The 17,775-nt window shown below is 38.4% G+C and overlaps 1 protein-coding gene and 1 pseudogene across 3 annotated transcripts in view; one reads left to right on the top strand and one right to left on the bottom strand.

Annotated features, from left to right (window-relative positions):
* Positions 1–17,775, top strand: part of PDSS2 (decaprenyl diphosphate synthase subunit 2) — a 224,411-nt gene that overhangs the window by 158,218 nt on the left and 48,418 nt on the right. The window lies entirely within an intron of this gene.
* LOC138395603 (small ribosomal subunit protein eS24 pseudogene) lies at positions 9,212–9,581 on the bottom strand (annotated as a pseudogene).

Genomic DNA, 17,775 nt, shown 5'->3' with positions numbered 1-17,775 from the left:
CAGCAGGTAAGAATAGCTCACAGTGCCTAAACTGTTTGTGCAAACAACGTGGTTTATACGAAACACCTGCTTTCCTTCTGAGAGTCTGGCATTTTGGTACGTGCCGGGCAAAGCTCTAAGTCTCCAGTGAATTTCCCTGGTAGACATTTCATACATGTTATCACAACTCATTAAAGGATTTAAGCATGTCCTGTGTGACACTACTTATAGAGAATTCTTGGAAACTTGCACCTGGTTTTCTCCTTACTTGATCCTATGGGACTTTTTCCCCTTTGGTGGTTTTGGTTTGTATCCTTTCACTGTTAAAAAAGAGAAAGTCGTAGCTATGAGTTCGACTGTATCCTGAGTGCCATGAGTCAATTCGCATACTTCTTGCTGCACCATGAATAATAAAGTCCTTTGTCTTTGACCCAAGAGCCTCATGTCTTAAATGCTAGCATTCACAAAACAGTAACAACTAACTTATTAGCTTGTATTAATATATAGGGTAAAATCAAATCCCAAACTCAACATTTACACTCTTTAATACAATGTTGGAGTGGTCAGAATGGACATCCTTGCCTGGTTCCTGATACTAGGAGGAAAATACTCAGTATTTCACCATTAACATGATGTTAACTATAGGTTTTTAGTTTGGGAATTTTTGGTGTTGTTGACTCTCTTAATTCATAAAGAAATTTCTTTATATTCTTTATTTCCTAAGAGATTTTATCAGGAATTAATGTTGGATTTTCAAAGGTTTTTTTCTACAGCTATTGAGATGATCATATTTTTCTTTTTTAGTTTTTTTCTCTTTTAGTGTCTTCTTCTGTAGTCCATTACTACGTTGAATTAATTGATTGGTTTTCAAACGTTAAGCTAGTCTTGCATTCCTGGAATAAATCTCACTATATCATAATGCAGCCTGCTTGTTATATATTGTTGGATTTGATATGCCAAAATTTTGTTTTTAGTATATCAAAGACAATATCAAAACAATATCCCACATCTTTGTTCAATGAGGGATATTGATATTATTTTTGGTTCATTATGATGTCTTTGGTGGGTATCAAGGTAATGCTGGCCTCACAATGAATTGGGAATGAATTTCTTCCTTTCCCATTTTATATAAAGAGGTTATATAAAATTAGCCTTATTTTCAGGATCTATATCCTAGGGAAAAAAAATTAGTATCATTTCCTCTTTAGACATTTGGTAGATTTACCAGTGAAGCCATCTGGACCTTTCTTTGTGGGAAAGGTTTTTTGGCTTGTTTTGTTTTGTTTTGTTTTCACTACAAATTTAATTGCTTTAATAGTTATCAAACTGTTTAGGTTATGTATATCTTCTTTTGTGAGCTTTGGTAGTGTATATCTTGCAAGAATGCATTTATTTCATCTAAATTGTCAAACTTATTGGCATAAAGTTTATAAGAGTTCATTGTTAATCAATTTAATATCTGTAGAATTTGGTTTTTTGGTTTTTTTAAAGACAGAGTCTCTCTCTCTGTTGCCAATACTAGAGTGCTATGGCATCAGCCTAGCTCACAGCAACCTCAAACTCCTGGGCTCAAGTGATCTTCCTGCCTATGCAGGTGTGCACTACCATGCCTGGCTAATTTTTTTTCTATTCTTAATAGAGGTGGGTTCTCGCTCTTGCTCAGACTCAAACTCCTGACTCAAGTGATCTTCCTGCCTCGGCCTCCCAGAGTGCTAGGATTACAGGCATGAGCCATCATGCCTGGCCTAGAATTGGTAATGGTATCACCTATTGCTGATTTGTGTCTTCTTTCTTTTTTCCCTAAAGGTTTAACTTTATCGATTGATTGATTCACAGGGTCTCACTCTGTCACCTGGGCTAAAATGCCATGGCATCATCACACCTCACTGCAACCTCAAACTCCTGAGCTCAAGTGATCCTCCTGCCTCAGCCTCCTGAGTAGCTGGGACTACAGGCACATACCAGGACACCCAGCTAATCTTTATATTTTTGGTAGAGACAGGGTTTCGCTCTTGCTTAGGCTGGTTTTGAACTCCTGACCTCAAGCAATCCTTCCACCTGGGCCTCCCAGAGTGCTAGGACTGTAGGCATCAGCCACAGCACCCTGCCCACTCTGAGTTTTATTATCTCTTGTTCTAATTACTTTGATTTTATTTCCTCTTCTTTTTTCTAGTTTCTAAAGTTGGAAGTTTAATTTTTGCCTAGTTTCTTAAGCTGAGATAATTAATTTGAGATTTTTTTCTTTTCTAATATAGCATTTAGTTCAATGTATCTTCCTAAGTGCTACTTAGTGGCATCCCACAAATTTTCATTATGTTGCTTTTTCATTTTCATTCAGTTCAGACTACTTAATAATTTTTCTTTTGATTTTTTTTCTTTGATTCATGGTTTGAAAGTTTGCTATTAGCTTTTAATTATTTAGGAGAATTTCCAGCTCTTTTTCTCTTATTGATGTATAATATCATTGTGCTCAGAAAACTTATTTTTTATAGTTTGAATTATTTTAAATGTATTATTGTTAAGCCAGAGTTGTTATATGACCCAAATATGATGTATCTTGGTAAATATTCCACGTTCACTTAAAAAGCATATATATTCTGCTGTTTTTCATGGAGTATTCTATAAATTTTAAGTCATTTGGGTTGATAGTGTCATTAAAGTCTTCTATATTTGTAATCATTTTCATTCACCTTGTTCTGTCAGTTACTGAGAGAAGGGTATTGAAGTCTATGACTGTAATTGTGGTTTTTCTATTTCACCTTACAGTTATCATCAGTTTTTCCTTCATGTATTTTGAAGCTCTATTATTAGGCACATTAACCTTTAGGGTCATTATATTATCTTGATGATTTGATCCCATTATCATTATTAACTGACCTTTTTTTTTATCCCTGATAATATTCTTTATAATTTTTCTCTGATATCTGCTTTATCTGATATTAATATAGCCACTCCAACTTTATTCTGATTAAAATGATCATGATATTTCTTTTTCATTCTTTCACTTTTTTTATATTTAAAGTGGTTTCTTGTATGTGGCATTTAGTTGGATCTTGTTCTTTTATACAACCTGACAATTTCTGCTTTTTAATTTGTATATTTAGATCATTTAAATTTTATGTGTTTATTCATATGGTTGGGTTTTTGTGATTTTTTTTCTTTCTTTTTTTTTTTTTTTTTTTTTTTGAGACATGATCTCACCCTGTTGCCCAGGCTGGAATTCCTTGACATGATCATAGCTCACTGCAGGCTTAAATTCCTGGGCTCAAGGGATCCTCCCAGCTCAGCTTCCGAAGTAACGGGGATTACAGGTGCAGAGCCACTACATCCAGCTATATGGTTGGGTTTAAATCTACCATCTTGTTGTTTTCTATATGTCCTATTTATTCTTTCTTCCCTTTTCTTTTTTACCTTCTTTTGGATGACTTTCATAATGCCATTTTATCTCCTTTTTTTTTTTACTTATCAGCCGTAACTAATTGATGTGTTTTTAAATGATTGCTCTTAAGTTTATAATATACATCTTTAACTTATCACAGTTGACTGTCAAGTGATAGTATTTCTTTATTTATGGTGTAAAAACCTTATAAAAGTATATTTCTATTTCTCCCCTCCCAGCTGTTGTGTTATCATTGTCATACATTTTACTTCCATATGTATTATAAATACCACAATATGTTGTTATCATTTTTGCTTTAAATAGTCAATTATATTTTAAAGAGATTGAAAATTTTCAAAGCCTTATATTTACTCATGTAGTTAACATCTTCAGTGCTTTTCATTTCTTTGTGTCAATCCAAATTTTCATATGGTACTATTTTTCCTTCTTCCTAAAAGATTTCTTTTATCCTTGCTTATAATGCAGGGCTAGTGGTGATTAATTCTTTCAGCTTGTGTATGTCTGAAAGATATGTTCACTAGATATAGAATTCTAGGTTGACAATTTGTTTTCTTTCAGTACTTTAAGGATGTTGCTCCACTGTCTTCGCTTCCATTGTTTCCAAAAAGAATGCTGCTGTCATCTTTATGTTTGTTCCTATGGTCATAATTAGATTATGATGTACTTTCATGTCCTTCATGTTTCTTCTGCTTGGGGTTCATTGAGCCTCTTGGATTTGTGAGTTTATTGTTTTCACAAAATTTGAAACAGTTTTGGTCATCATTTCTTCAAATTTTTTTCTGTCTTTCCTTTTCTCCTCTCCTACAGGGACCCCAATTACATAATAGGATGCTTTAAGTTGCCCCAGAGCTCACTGATGCTCAGTTCTTTCTTTTTCCCCCAGCTTTTGCTTCTCTTTGCATTTCATTTTGGATAATTTCAGTTGGCATGCATTCAAGTTTATGTTTTCTGTTTCTACTTAATATGTTCAAATGTTTCTTCTAGCTCCTTAGCCATATGGAATATAGTTATGAAAACTGTTTTTATGTCCCTTTCTATTGTATTATCTGTGTCATTTCTGGGTTGGTTTCAGCTAACTGATTTTTTTGTTTTTTATATTTCCCTGTTTTTTTTTTCATTGTTGTTGTTTGTTTGTTTTTGCATGCTTGTTTTTTTTTTTTGCTTGGGTGCCAGATATTGTGAAATTTATTTTGTTGGATGCTAGATATTTTTTCATCTCTATAAATATTTTTGAGCCTTCTTCTTAAATATAGTTAAGTTATTAGAAACAGTTTGATCCTTTCAGGTGTTAACTTTTAAGTTTTGTTAGGCAGGACCAGAGTAACATTTAATCTAAGGCTAACTTCTCCACTATTACAGCAAAACCCTTCTGAATACTCTATGGATGCCCTGTGAATTTTTAGTTTTAACACCCTGACTGGTGGAACAGGAACTGTTCCCAGCCCTGTGAGAGCTCTAGGGATTGTTTCTTCTGCTCCTTCTTAGTGACTCTTTCCCCAGACTTTGGTAGTTTCTTTGCACCTATGCATTGGTAATACTCAGCTGAAGACTTTAAGGAGATTCTGTGTACATCTCCAGAGCTCGCCGTACAGCTTTCTCTTCTCGTGTACTCTGCCCCGTGAACTCTAGCCCCTAACTCTAACCCCTTTGCCCTCTCTAGACACCTAGGTCCATCTCCTCAACTCAAGGATACTGTCAGGCTCCTCTATAACCTGGCATTTTCTCCAGGTAGTAACTGGAACAATTATGAAACTCATCTCATTTATTTCCCATTTCTCAGGAATCACTGTCTTTTGTTGCCTGATTTCAAATATCTTACAACTCTTGTCTCATAGATTTTGTTCAGTTTTTTTTTTAGTTCTTTCAGTCAAGAGAGAAAATCTAATCCCTTTTGCTCCATCTTGCCTGGAAGTGCTAGTCCTCATGATTTCATATTTTGATTGATTTATGTTGTAACAATTTTTTGTTTATTTATTTATTTTTTTTTCCTGACCATGAGTGTTTCAGGATGTAACAATTTTTTAAAAAGTAAAAAATTTAAAATTTCCTCCCTATAAATTTTATGGTGCCTTTGCATTGCTGCTACCCTAAGTGCTTGTTTAGTATGTCTATTGGGAATAAGAAATCAAAGAATAAGAAATCAAAAATGACACCAGTGTTTTGCACCTGGATGACCAGAAAAAATGATAAAGTTCTCATAAAAGAGGATTGGTTTTAGAGAGAAGGAGAGAATGAGTTTAGCTGAGGTCAGACTAATGTTGAGATAACTGGCATACTGTCCAGATGAAAGAGCCAAGAGCTCCAGAGAAGTAAGATGGGAATTCATCTTTATAGACGGAAAGGTAAATGAGTTTTGGTAGACGAAGAAAGAAAAAAGTTTTATAAGATAAAAATAGAATGAAGAATATGGAAAGGAAATTGAAATGGTCATCAGTACCACTAGGCTTTCCTGTAATTGAACTTTGAGTTTGACACTGTTTCTTCCCAACTATCACCAAAAGAAAAATATGTTGTGTTCTGAATTTTTCATTATTTTATTACTAATGCTACAAATAACATTTGTATAGAAACTTTTCCCTAAAATTAAAGACAAATACAGGTAGATATGATGGACCCTTATGTAAGAGACACTGGGGAATATACTGAATAGTATCTTCAAAATAGAATTGTAAACAGCCAATTTTCTCAGCATCTACTCAGAAATCAGAGGATATATAATAATTCATATCTCAGTGAAGATATTTCTTTTGATGGAAAACTGAGAGAGTAAGATCTGTCTCCTGATTACTTTAAATGTAATAAAGACATTAGATATGGAAAATCTAAATTAAGTGTTTTTCATTGGATTCTGTTTGAATTGTTTGTTATCTTGAATCCTATATTAACCATAGAGCTATATTAGGCAATTTTTGATAAAGTATGTATTAGTAAACCTGTTTCGAATTTCTGCTGTGTGCAGAACAGCATACTGATTGCTCCTGGAGCATTTAAAACTCAGCTACCATACAAAATACAGACCTGCCCTCAAGGATCTGATGATATGTACAGGTCAGAGGAAAAACATGCACATGCACATGAAACCACTAGAAAGCATAAGACCACATATAAAATTATATGGTACATGCTATATATCTAGGAAAAAGTACGGTGTTAAGAATTCACAGGCCAAGCATGGTCATTCACACCTTTAATCTGAGTGCTTTGGGAGGCTGAGGTGGGAGGATCACTTGAGACTAGGAATTTGAGACCAGCCTGGGCAACATAGCAAGACCCTCTCTCTACAAAAAATTTTAAGATTAGCTGGTGTGGTGACATGCATCTATAGTCCAGCTACTCAGGAGGCTGACACAGGAGGACTGCTTGAGCCCAGGAGTTTGAGGTTGCAGTGAGCTATGATGATTCTACTCCACTCAAAAAAAAAAAAACCAAAGAGAATTCACAGTGTTTCAGAGGGAGCTTCTTGGAGGAGATAATTTTGAAGGTGAGTCTTAGAAGACACAGTAGAAATGAATCAAGGGGAACTGTTGCAGTTTCTTGGGATCAGGAAATTGGCATTAAGGATTGGCTGGGAAGTATTTTGTTCATTCATTCATTTAACATGTCGTTGAGCATCTGCCGTGTGGCAGGCATTGAACAAGACATCTTTGCCCTGGTGGAGCTTACATCTTGGTGGCAAGGCCACCTATAAATAAGTAATCACATAAATAAAAGAACAAGAGAAATAACTGAAAGTGATAATGGTACAGTAAAAAACTAAGTAGGGAGAAATGATAGTGAAGGATTGAGGAGGTTAGTTTAAATTGGATGTTCATGGAGGGCCTCTCTGAGGAAATAATGTTTAAGCTGAGATCTGAATGACAAAAAGCAGCCAACTGTGTCCCAGGAAGAGAAAGCGACTCAGGTAGAGGCCTGAGGGAGGAACTGCCTTGATGTTTCTGAGAAATAGAATGAAGGCCTGCCCAGGTGGAAGGTGGTGGATAAAGAGAAGAGTGGTTGGAGGTAGACAGGTGTTTCGAAAATATATGTGATGCATATATGAAGGTGCTTTGGACACAGGTTCAACTAAACCTATACAAACCTATAATTCTGTTTTAGCATTACCTATTCTTAGATTAAGTTTAGCCTAAAGTTGTCTCCTTACACATACTAAGTTCAGCCTAAAGGTTTCTCTGTACAGAGTGAACTGTAACCTAACTGGATGTGTAAACAGGCTGTAGCCTATTCTTATACCAATCACTGACTTTTGGCAAAGACAGCCAGCTGTTCAAACTGTGTTCAAGTAAGGCAAACACCGTGCTGTAAACCAGTCCAGCTGTTTCTGTACCTCACTTCTGCTTTCTGTGCCTCACTTCCATTTTCTGTCCATAAGTCGTGTCTGACCAGGTGACTCTATTTTGAACTTACTTTGGTTGTGCAGGCAAAGCTGCCCAATTTGCGAATTGTTCTTTGCTCAATTAGACTCTGTTAAATTTAATTTGTCTAAAATTTTTCTTTTAACACTAGTTATTACTCTAGGACGGCTCATTCAGCAAATGTTATTGAGTACCAATTAAGTGCTAGCAGCTTTGCTAGACAAATCAGATACATGTGTATTGAGAGCTGTGCTGAAGACAAAGGCATAATCAGAGCTGGAGCTTTACTAAGGAAGCGATATAATTTTTAAAGAGATAAATAAGTGTGTGGATAGATTTTGAAGATTTGTATTGGGGAGTTCGCACTTAAAATAGTAAGCAGTAGGAAATCACCATAGTATCTTATACAATGAGAAAATCTTTGATAAGGATTATTGTAGAAGCTGTGAGTAGGATTGGAAGCCAAAGAAATTAAGAAGCAGAGAGACCAGCTGGAAGAGCATTAAAATAAAACAGGTGTGAAGCAACAGACGAGATTGCTGGCAGTGGAAACAAGTGTGAGGCAAGGGCCCAGGAGTTCAGCAGGTATCCTCCTTCTCAACTTACGTGATTTACAATTTATGTCTCCTGTTTTGTTACTCTCTTACTGTGTATGTGGTGCAATTAAGTTGACATTCACCATCTTTTAACCTGTTCTTTACATATCACAGTCTTATTTTGGTGCTAGGTACCCTCTAAATAGCATTTTCCCATAAAATATATTGCATTGCACAAAAATACAGCTAAAAAAAGGAATAGACAATAATTGGAAATATAGGGTATTTGTACAGGTTCATTTCATTCTCTTTGCAGAATATAGCATTTCTAGTCCTTCATGAGAGTCCCCCAAGCTAGAACCACCCAGCTGAGCAATCTGTGAATTCCTAACTCAGAGAAATTGTGAGATAATAAATGTTTATTGTTGCTTTAAGCCACTAAGTTTGGGGTAATTTGTTACGCAGCAACAGATAACTAATGTACACTTTCATATCCCTTGCCATGTAACTGTAATGCCCTCCCGCTAGGGGCAGGGTTTACTTATCTGTCCTTTAACTCTGGGCTCAGCCATTTGGCTTGCTTTGGGCAGTAAGACTCTATTGGCTCTATTTGACTGGAGTCAAATAAAGGAATAAGAGCTCTGTGGGGGCCTAGGTCTAGGCCAAGCCTGATATTAGGGATCTAGTTTGAAAAGTTTAACTGGAGGCTTTTAGCCTGATGACCCAGGCCCTACCTTCCAGAGCTAGGAACTATGAAGTAACTGGAATGTCAACCCTCCCCAGGCTGGAAAGAGCATAGGTTTGGTACTTGGAGTTTCAGGAGCCATGTCAGGGCTGTTTATGAAGCACCTACAGTATTTTTTTTTTTTTTAAGTTTTGTAAATTTGTTAATCCTCTTGTGAAAAATCTGCATGATTACCACAGACGAAATCATTGCAAAATCTTTACTCCGTCTTTTTGCCAGCACCAACAATCTTGGCCTTTGCAGTCCCCAACTGTCTTCATTCTCTATTTAACATTCCTTTTATTGTTTCCTTGGGGTCTTTTTCTTCTCATCCAGGCCATGTCTTGCAAGTCTGTGTTCGGATTCACTTTTCTTTAAGTAATCCAAACCAGTTGTCTTGCCACCACCAAAGTGAGTTGAATCCAAGTACAAAGATAACATCCAGTGAGATTTTCTGTATTTTGGTGAGTTTTTTCCAAATTTCTGTCTTAGGTACTGTCACCATCCAAGGATGAAGGATATCAGTGGCCATTTACTTCCACTGAAGTAGTCATGAACTTCCTGGTCCAGATAGTTACCCTGTCGTTCATGATGGCAGTCAGTCCTCCAGTAGCCAGAGAGGACTACGGTGTTTTATATGTAGACATTATTGTACATGTGTGCAAACAGAAGAACAGAATAATGGTGATGGGCCGGGCGCGGTGGCTCACGCCTGTAATCCTAGCACTCTGGGAGGCCGAGGCGGGTGGATCACTCAAGGTCAGGAGTTCGAGTCCAGCCTGAGCAAGAGTGAGACCCCGTCTCTACTAAAAATAGAAAGAAATTATATGGACAACTAAAAATATATATATAGAAAAATTAGCCGGGCATAGTGGCGCATGCCTGTAGTCCCAGCTACTCGGGAGGCTGAGGCAGTAGGATCGCTTGAGCCCAGAAGTTTGAGGTTGCTGTGAGCTAGGCTGACGCCACGGCACTCACTCTAGCCTGGGCAACAAAGTGAGACTCTGTCTCAAAAAAAAAAAAAAAAAAAAAGAATAATGGTGATGGAAGATCCAGGGCTTTGCACACTGGTCTTATAAAAATGGAGGAAGGTGAGCAGAAGAAGTTGACTAGGGCGAGGGAATCAGGGAGTTTGAGTTCAAAGAAGCTAATTAACCCTACCAAAGTAGAAGTGAGTTTGTATGGAAAGTTTCATTTTGTGGATGAGAAATAGGTGAAATTTATTTTTTTTTCCTTGAAGTTAAAAATATCCCAAGTATATACATGTAAAAAGCTGGTTTAAAAAAAAAAAACCACACATATATTTTAAGAGTTTCAAAAGTGATACAATGAGTGCTTTATGAAAGCATTAAAATACTCTGGGGTGTATTTCATTGGTCCATTTACTCACAACCTGTCCCTCACATTGTACCCAAGGTATGTATTAATGAGCTAATAAAACATGCTATGTCATGTTTTATTGTTTGCTGGGCATCTGTTCAAGCTCATATCACTCAGAAACCCAAGACTTTGAAGATGCTGGTGGTGGTGATAATAAATACCTATAATTTTACTAGCATGCTTTTTTCATAAAGTAGCCACAGTCATAAATCATTTGTTGCAAATAAAAATGTTGAATTTATTCAGATTTAAAGACTATTGAGAGTAGCTTAAAATGTTTAATTATGATGTAAATCAAGCATACAAAGGTATATATGGTAGATATGTATAGTGTAAAGGATAAAAATAAAATAAAACACCTACATACCCACAACTACATCTAAGAAATAGCACTGCCCAGTACTCACAGGTGGCTCTAACAGGTGGCTCATGCCTGTAATCCTAGCACTCTGGGAGGCTGAGGCGGGAGGATTGCTTGAGGTCAGGAGTTTGAGACCAGCCTGAGCAAGAGCAAGACCCTTTTTCTACTAAAAATAGAAAAAAATTAGCCAGACATAGTGGCACGTACCTGTAGTCCCAGCTACTTGGGAGGCTGAGGTAGGAGGATTGCTTGAGCCCAGGACTTTGAGGTTGTAGTGAGCTATGATGACACCCAGGGCGTCGAAGTGAGACCCTGTCTCAAAAAAAAAAAAAAAAGTACTGTATTTTTTTTAATCCACAAAATGTTTTTATTTAAAGGAGGTTTAAAAGCAGCAAATGTTTTGTGAAGTAAACAGAAATCAAATCAAATATGGAGTATTAGATTAAATATGCAAAGGTGGTGAAGTGAAGGTTGATACAGATATTGAGAAGGCAGAAAGGCCGGCGCGGTGGCTCACGCCTGTAATCCTAGCACTCTGGGAGGCCGAGGCGGGTGGATCGCTCAAGGTCAGGAGTTCGAGACCAGCCTGAGCAAGAGCGAGACCCCGTCTCTACTAAAAATAGAAAGAAATTATATGGCCAACTAAAAATCTATATAGAAAAAATTAGCTGGGCATAGTGGCGCATGCCTGTAGTCCCAGCTACTCGGGAGGCTGAGGCAGTAGGATTGCTTAAGCCCAGGAGTTTGAGGTTGCTGTGAGCTAGGCTGACGCCACGGCACTCACTCTAGCCAGGGCAACAAAGCGACACTCTGTCTCAAAAAGAAAAAAGAAGGCAGAAAAACCATTGGTGACTGAGAAAGCTTAGTGTATGTTTAATGGCCCTTTTGATTAAGTAGACCCTCAAGTTTAGAGTGGATCTGGTTGGTGAATGTTTTTATTTATTAAATGTTTAAATTGAATTTATACACCATTTGGAGGTCACTCACTGACAACTATCACAGCAAAACATCTTAAAAGGCAGTTTATTTGCCTGAGAGATGAAACATCATTATTAGGCATGTAAATTATTTAATAGAATACCATTCTGACTAAAGGACATGAATAAAACGTTCAGAAAATGAAACCCAAGCCTTCAATTACCATCTGTCTATATGCCAGTGTGTCCCAATTTTTATTTCCACCCTGGATCACTCCTGAGCTCTAAAGGTAAGTATTTATTTAGCTGCTAACTCAATATTTCCATTGGAGGTCTCAAGCCATCTCGGACTCAGCACATCTAAGACCAGATGTATGATCTTTCCTTCCAAAACCATCCCATTGTTCTCTGTCTTCACAAAAAGCATCACCATTCATCCATATTTTCAAGTAAAAACTTATGAATCATCCTTAATACTTCTGCTCCTCACCAGGGTCACCCTGGTGGCTGCCTTACTTCATCTCCTGTATCACTGCCTTAGCCCCAAGCATAGCTGGGAGGGAGCAGAGAAAGCAGTTGCTCTCCTGAGCACTCTGTTTAAAAGTAGACTGTGGTGGTTAAAAAACAAAAAGATCAGAAATTCTTTGACAGCCCCACCCCCAGCCTCCCATCCAGTGGGAGGGATCTCTGTCCCTTTCCCTTGAACATTAGTGAGCTTGTGAGCACCTCAACCAATAGAGTATGGTAGAATTGGTAGAAGTGACACTACGTGGCTTCTCAGACTGGGTCATAAAAGGCTCTCTTGTAATGCTCACTCTCTTGAAACACTTCCTCTGTATGCCCCCTCTCAGAGCCTAGCTACCATGTTGTGAGAAACCACCTGGAGACACCACGAGTAAGGCTGCAGTCATCAGTCCCAGATGGCCTGATTGGTGGGTGAGTGAATAGCCATCTTGGTGGCAGTGGATCCCTTGTAACCCAGCTGTTCCATCCCCTAGGCAGTGAAATCATCCCCAGCTCTTGGAATCAGCCTTGGCTTTTCTCATCTTCCCAACTGAAGACATGCTTTCTTCACTGTGCCCCTCCTGAATTCCTGACCCACAGAATCTGTGGGCATAATAAAATGGTTGTTATACCACTAAGTTTTGGTTTGGTTTGTTATGCAGAAATAGATAACTAGAATATGGATCTTCCCAACAAATTTTAAGGCAGTATGTTAACATGCTGGTTGTTAAGACCAGTCTGAAAAGATGTAAGGAGGAGCAGTATAAATATGCTTTCAAAACATCACTGATTGAATCCTAAGCTGTATAAAGAAGGTAGTTATATCAGTCAGCTTGGATAGCCATAAACAACAGAAATTTGTTTTTTAACAGTTCTGGAGGCTAGAAGTCCAAGATGAAAGTTCCAGCCAATTCAGTTCTTAGTGAAGACTCTCTTCCTGGCTTGCAGATAGCTGCCTCTCGCTGTGTCTTCACATGGCAGAGAAAGAGACTGTGAGCAAGGTCTTTGGTGCCTAAAAATAATTAAGGACACTAGATAAGCATACTATTCCTACTATATCAGGCCCCCACCCTTATGACCTCATCTAACCTTAATTACTTCCTTGACCCAAATACAGCCACACTGGGGATTATAAGGCTTCAACATACAAATTTTAGAAGCACATACACAGTCATTCATGACAGCAGTCAAGAGCAATACTTGTTCATGCCCTCATTCCCCCACCATCAATGGCACAGGCTGTAGCCTGGCTTTACCCCATGCCTGCTCAGCCTGGTGTTAGAACCTGGCTTCCCTTCCACGTGGTCCAAAACACCATCATCTCTTTCTTGAGCTACTCCAAGTAACCTCCTCCTTCACCTCCCTATATATAATCCTCCCATCCCCTAGCCTGTTCTCCACACTGCCAGCAATCTCAAAAGGCTAATCTGATGATGCTGTGTCTCCATTTCTACCCTCAGTGACATCTCATTGCTCTCAGAAAAAAAGACCAAAACTCTGAAAGTGATCCAAAAGACCCTACATAATCTGACTTCAGTTTGTCCCTCCAACCTCACCATGTACGATTCTCACCCTCACTATCTGCATATCAGCCCCAACAGCCTTCTCTCATTCCTTGGACATGCCATTCTCCTTCATATATGCAATCCTTGCAGCCTGGAACAACTTCTTCATCTTTCTTACTACTTACCCATTATTCATCCTTCCTATGTCAGCACAAGTGTCACTTCCTCAGGGAAACCATCCCCCAAAACCCCAGTCTCAGGTTCTTTTATTCCATGTTGTCATAGAAGTATGTTCGTTTTCCCCATTGGAAGTATCTCAGTTTGTAATTATTTATTTGCGTGGTTATCTGATTGTTTGCCTTCCCCACTAGACTATAAGAACTATGAGAGCAAGGATTCTGGTTTTGGTCATTGGCACAAGCACCTAGAACAATGCCTTATACACAGAAGATACTCAGTGAATCTTTAACAAATGAATAAATGGAGGAAATACAAATGACTAATCAGTGATATGTCATCCCAAGTTTAAAGGAAATGTTACTTTTTACTTGTTAACCTCACAAGTAAAATAATAATTTTATTCGATGGCAAGACAGTCTCAAACCAGGCTGGTTAGTGTGTAGATCAGAAGAACCTTTCTAGGAAACAATTTGGCAGAATGTTTTAAGAGACTTTAAAATATTCAGATTTGTAGACTCAATAATTCCAATTATAGACTTCATCTGTGGTAGCCAGCCTCCAAGATCACCCCCAAGGAACCCCACCTCCTAGTATTCCTTGTGTAATCCCTTCCTACATTGTACTAGGGCTGATCTGTATGGCCAGTAGTATATGCAGAAGTGATGGTATGTCACTTCCAAGATTAGGTCATAAAAGATTGTGAAGCTTCCTTCTTGGATGTGTTCTTACCCTTAGATCACTTGCTGTGGAGGAAGCCAGTTGCCATGTCATGTGAGCAGCCCTGTGGAGCGGCTGGTGTGGCAGGGAACTAAAGCCTCCTGCCAACAACCTCCTGAGTGAGCTTGGGAGCAGATTCTCCAGCCCCTTTGTAGGACTACAGCCTCAGCTAACAGCTTGACTATAACCTTGAGCCAGAACCAACCCGCTGAGCCATTCCTGGATTCCTGATCCTCAGAAACTGTGAAATAATAGGTGTTTGTTATTTTCAGATGCTAAGTTTTGGGGTAATTTGTGTTGCAGCAGTAGATAACAAATAGACTGTTCATGTTGGCGTATCTGGGCTTCCTATAGTGTAACTATTTTTCATCTAAAGGAGTGAATTCATTGAAATGCTTTCAGTGGCCAAAAATGGAAAACCCAATTAAACAGACATAAAGGTAAGGAAATGTATTTTACTCTGACTGAACATGCAGAGGTAGGCAAGCATCAGGGATAGTTATCATGGGATGATATTGAGGTTCTCTCTGTCTCTCTGCTCTGCCTCCTTAGTGTTGTGTTTATTATCAGGCTGGTAGCAGTTTGGCTACAGTGGCCCACAGTATATCTCAGCAAGACAGAGCAACATCCAGAGGAAAAACTCCCACTTCTACCTGAGTCTCTTTCCTAGGTGCTCACTGGTAGACTTCCTTATATCTAATAGGCTAGAATTGGACTACATACCCATCCCTAAATTCATCATTGGCAGGACCAGTGAATACCTGAACATAATTAGGGTTTTGTTAGTAAGAGGGGAGGGCAGAGAAATGGGTCCTGGGTGAGCAACTGTTCTGTCCACAATAAGGAGCTATCTTGTTTCACTGTTTTTTTTAAAGAGATGAGGTCTCACATACGCCCAGGCTGGGCTCGAGCAATTCTCCTACCTTGGCTTCCTGAGTAGCTGGGACTACAGGCATAAGCCACCATGCCTGGCTAATTTTTTAAAATTATTGTTTAATTGTTTCTCTTTTTCAGTAGTTTATATTGTTCTTGCTTCACAATCCCCACTATCACTTTGCCTCATCCCTGGTCACCTAGCATATAGCATTCGACCCATCTAAATTGCACACATAACCGTGTCCTTTCCAGCTGAAGACAGTTTGCTAGCACCTAAATGATAAAGTGCAAAGCTCTGGGCCTCTTACCCACCTGGCTAATCTTGTCTTTCTTCACCCACTTCTCCCACTGTATGTTTAAACAATATAGAACCTGTGTGGATACCACAGAGTCATCCCCTACCTTATCCTCCTGGCTAGTTCCAGTTTGTTAATCAGAGCCTGTCTTGATAGAACCCTCCACTCCCTTCTGTAAGCATAGCTCTCTTTTCACATACTCAACTGCTCTGTAATTATTTACTGTTTCTCCCCTGCTGAACTTCTCCTAAAGGTCAAGGAGTAATGCCTAACCCCCACAGTGCCTGACATATAGTAAGCACACAAAAAATCAGTTGAACTACATCAGCTGCACATTTATAGTATGCCAAGCACCAGCCTACTGTGCATTTTAAAGCAAGCCAAGATTCTCTCTGGTGCTATCCAGTTTGTTCATCTCAAAGAATTTAGTTATTTTCTTCTGCCCTTACTGTGCAATCCATCCTAAAACTATCTGCTGCCCTCTAGCTGTTCAAAGCTTTCCCCCATCCCAGGCATACCACTGTGGTGGTATGAAGGATTCCTACTGTTTTATTTCTCCATCCTGATCCCTTTTCAGCATGGTTGTTCTCATACATCTTAGCAAGAACTGACTAGTGGGGAGGGCAGGAAGGGGCTACCCAGCCCTAACCCAAAGAATTCCTAGATTTTTATTTTTTTATTTTTATTTTTTAGAGACTGGTCTCAGTCTTGTCACCCTTGCTGGAGTGCAGTGGTGTAATCATAGCTCACTGCAGCCTTGAACTCCTAGGCTCAAGGGATCCTACCCCCTCAGCCTCCCAAGTAGCTGGGACTACAGGCACATGACACCACGCCGGGCTAATTATTATTATTATTATTTTTTTTTTTTTTTTGGTAGATTTGGGGTCTCACTATGTGGCCCAGGCTAAATTCCTAGATTTTTAAATTCCTTGGCAACCCTTCTCTCTAATATATGAGTAAAGTTTTAACAGCTCCATGTATTGTACAGAAGCATTTTTTAAAACAGCCTTTAGTAATACACATTCATCAAATCTTATCAGTTTCTTTTCTGTGCTTTACATGGATATAAAGCTTACAGATATAGCACCTACTTTACTATCTCCCATGTGACTGCATTATAAATCAAAGCGAATTACTTCATCCTATTAGATGATGTTGTTAAAATATTATACTTTTTCCCCTGCCTCAGGATTCCTGAAAAAATACTTACGATATCTCCTGTTTCTATTCTTGTTACTTGTATGCTCTAGACTCTTGGATCTCTTCAATAGATATTATTAAAAGCCTTAATTTTACAAGCTTAAATGCTTTTTTTGGTACATAGATGAAATATGTCATTCACTCTTAAACCCAACCTACTTTTAAACCATAAAAGATGTTAAGTATTGCGTGTGTTTCTATTTTGTGTTAAGCTAAATGGAATCCAATTGCTATGCATCTCAGACTCATCTCTGCCACTTACTAGTGTCTGATCTTGGTCAAAATATTTTCTTGAAACCTTACCTATTAAATGGGAATAATACTTAATATTTTTGAGGGCTGATATAATGAAGAATGTGAACGTTTCATCACGTACTTAGCTACCAGGAAATATTAGATTTGATTCCTCTTGCTTCCTTCTGATTCTCAAATGTAGAGATTTACTGAAAATTTCCCATACTTGACTTTTTTTTTTTTTTCCTTAAATAAGGCTGGTAAACTGTTTCAGTTGTTTTGTTTAACTTCTCAAAATAGTTGAAAGGGGCAATTCAAAGCAAACATTTAGAATGGTGAAATGGGGCATTAGAGAAATCTGGTCTGTCATCCAACACAAATTTAGGTTGCATTTATAAAGACAGTGGCTCAGAACATGAATCTGAAATAGGAAGCATGAAAACATGAAACATTTGCATTGTAAAAAGTGCTTTAAAAAAAAAAAAAGTACAGGTAGGCCTGTGCAGTGGCTCACACCTATAATCCTAGCACTTTGGGAGGCTGAGGCCAGGCCAAGGTAGGAGGATTGCTTAAGGCCAAGAGTTCAGTACCAGTCTGGGCAATAGCAAGGCCCC

The sequence above is a fragment of the Eulemur rufifrons genome, chromosome 15 (assembly GCF_041146395.1).
Source record: "Eulemur rufifrons isolate Redbay chromosome 15, OSU_ERuf_1, whole genome shotgun sequence".
Lineage (NCBI taxonomy): Eukaryota > Metazoa > Chordata > Mammalia > Primates > Lemuridae > Eulemur > Eulemur rufifrons.
The sequence above is the reverse complement of the archived record's forward strand: the minus strand, read 5'-3'. Positions and strand labels throughout refer to the sequence as shown.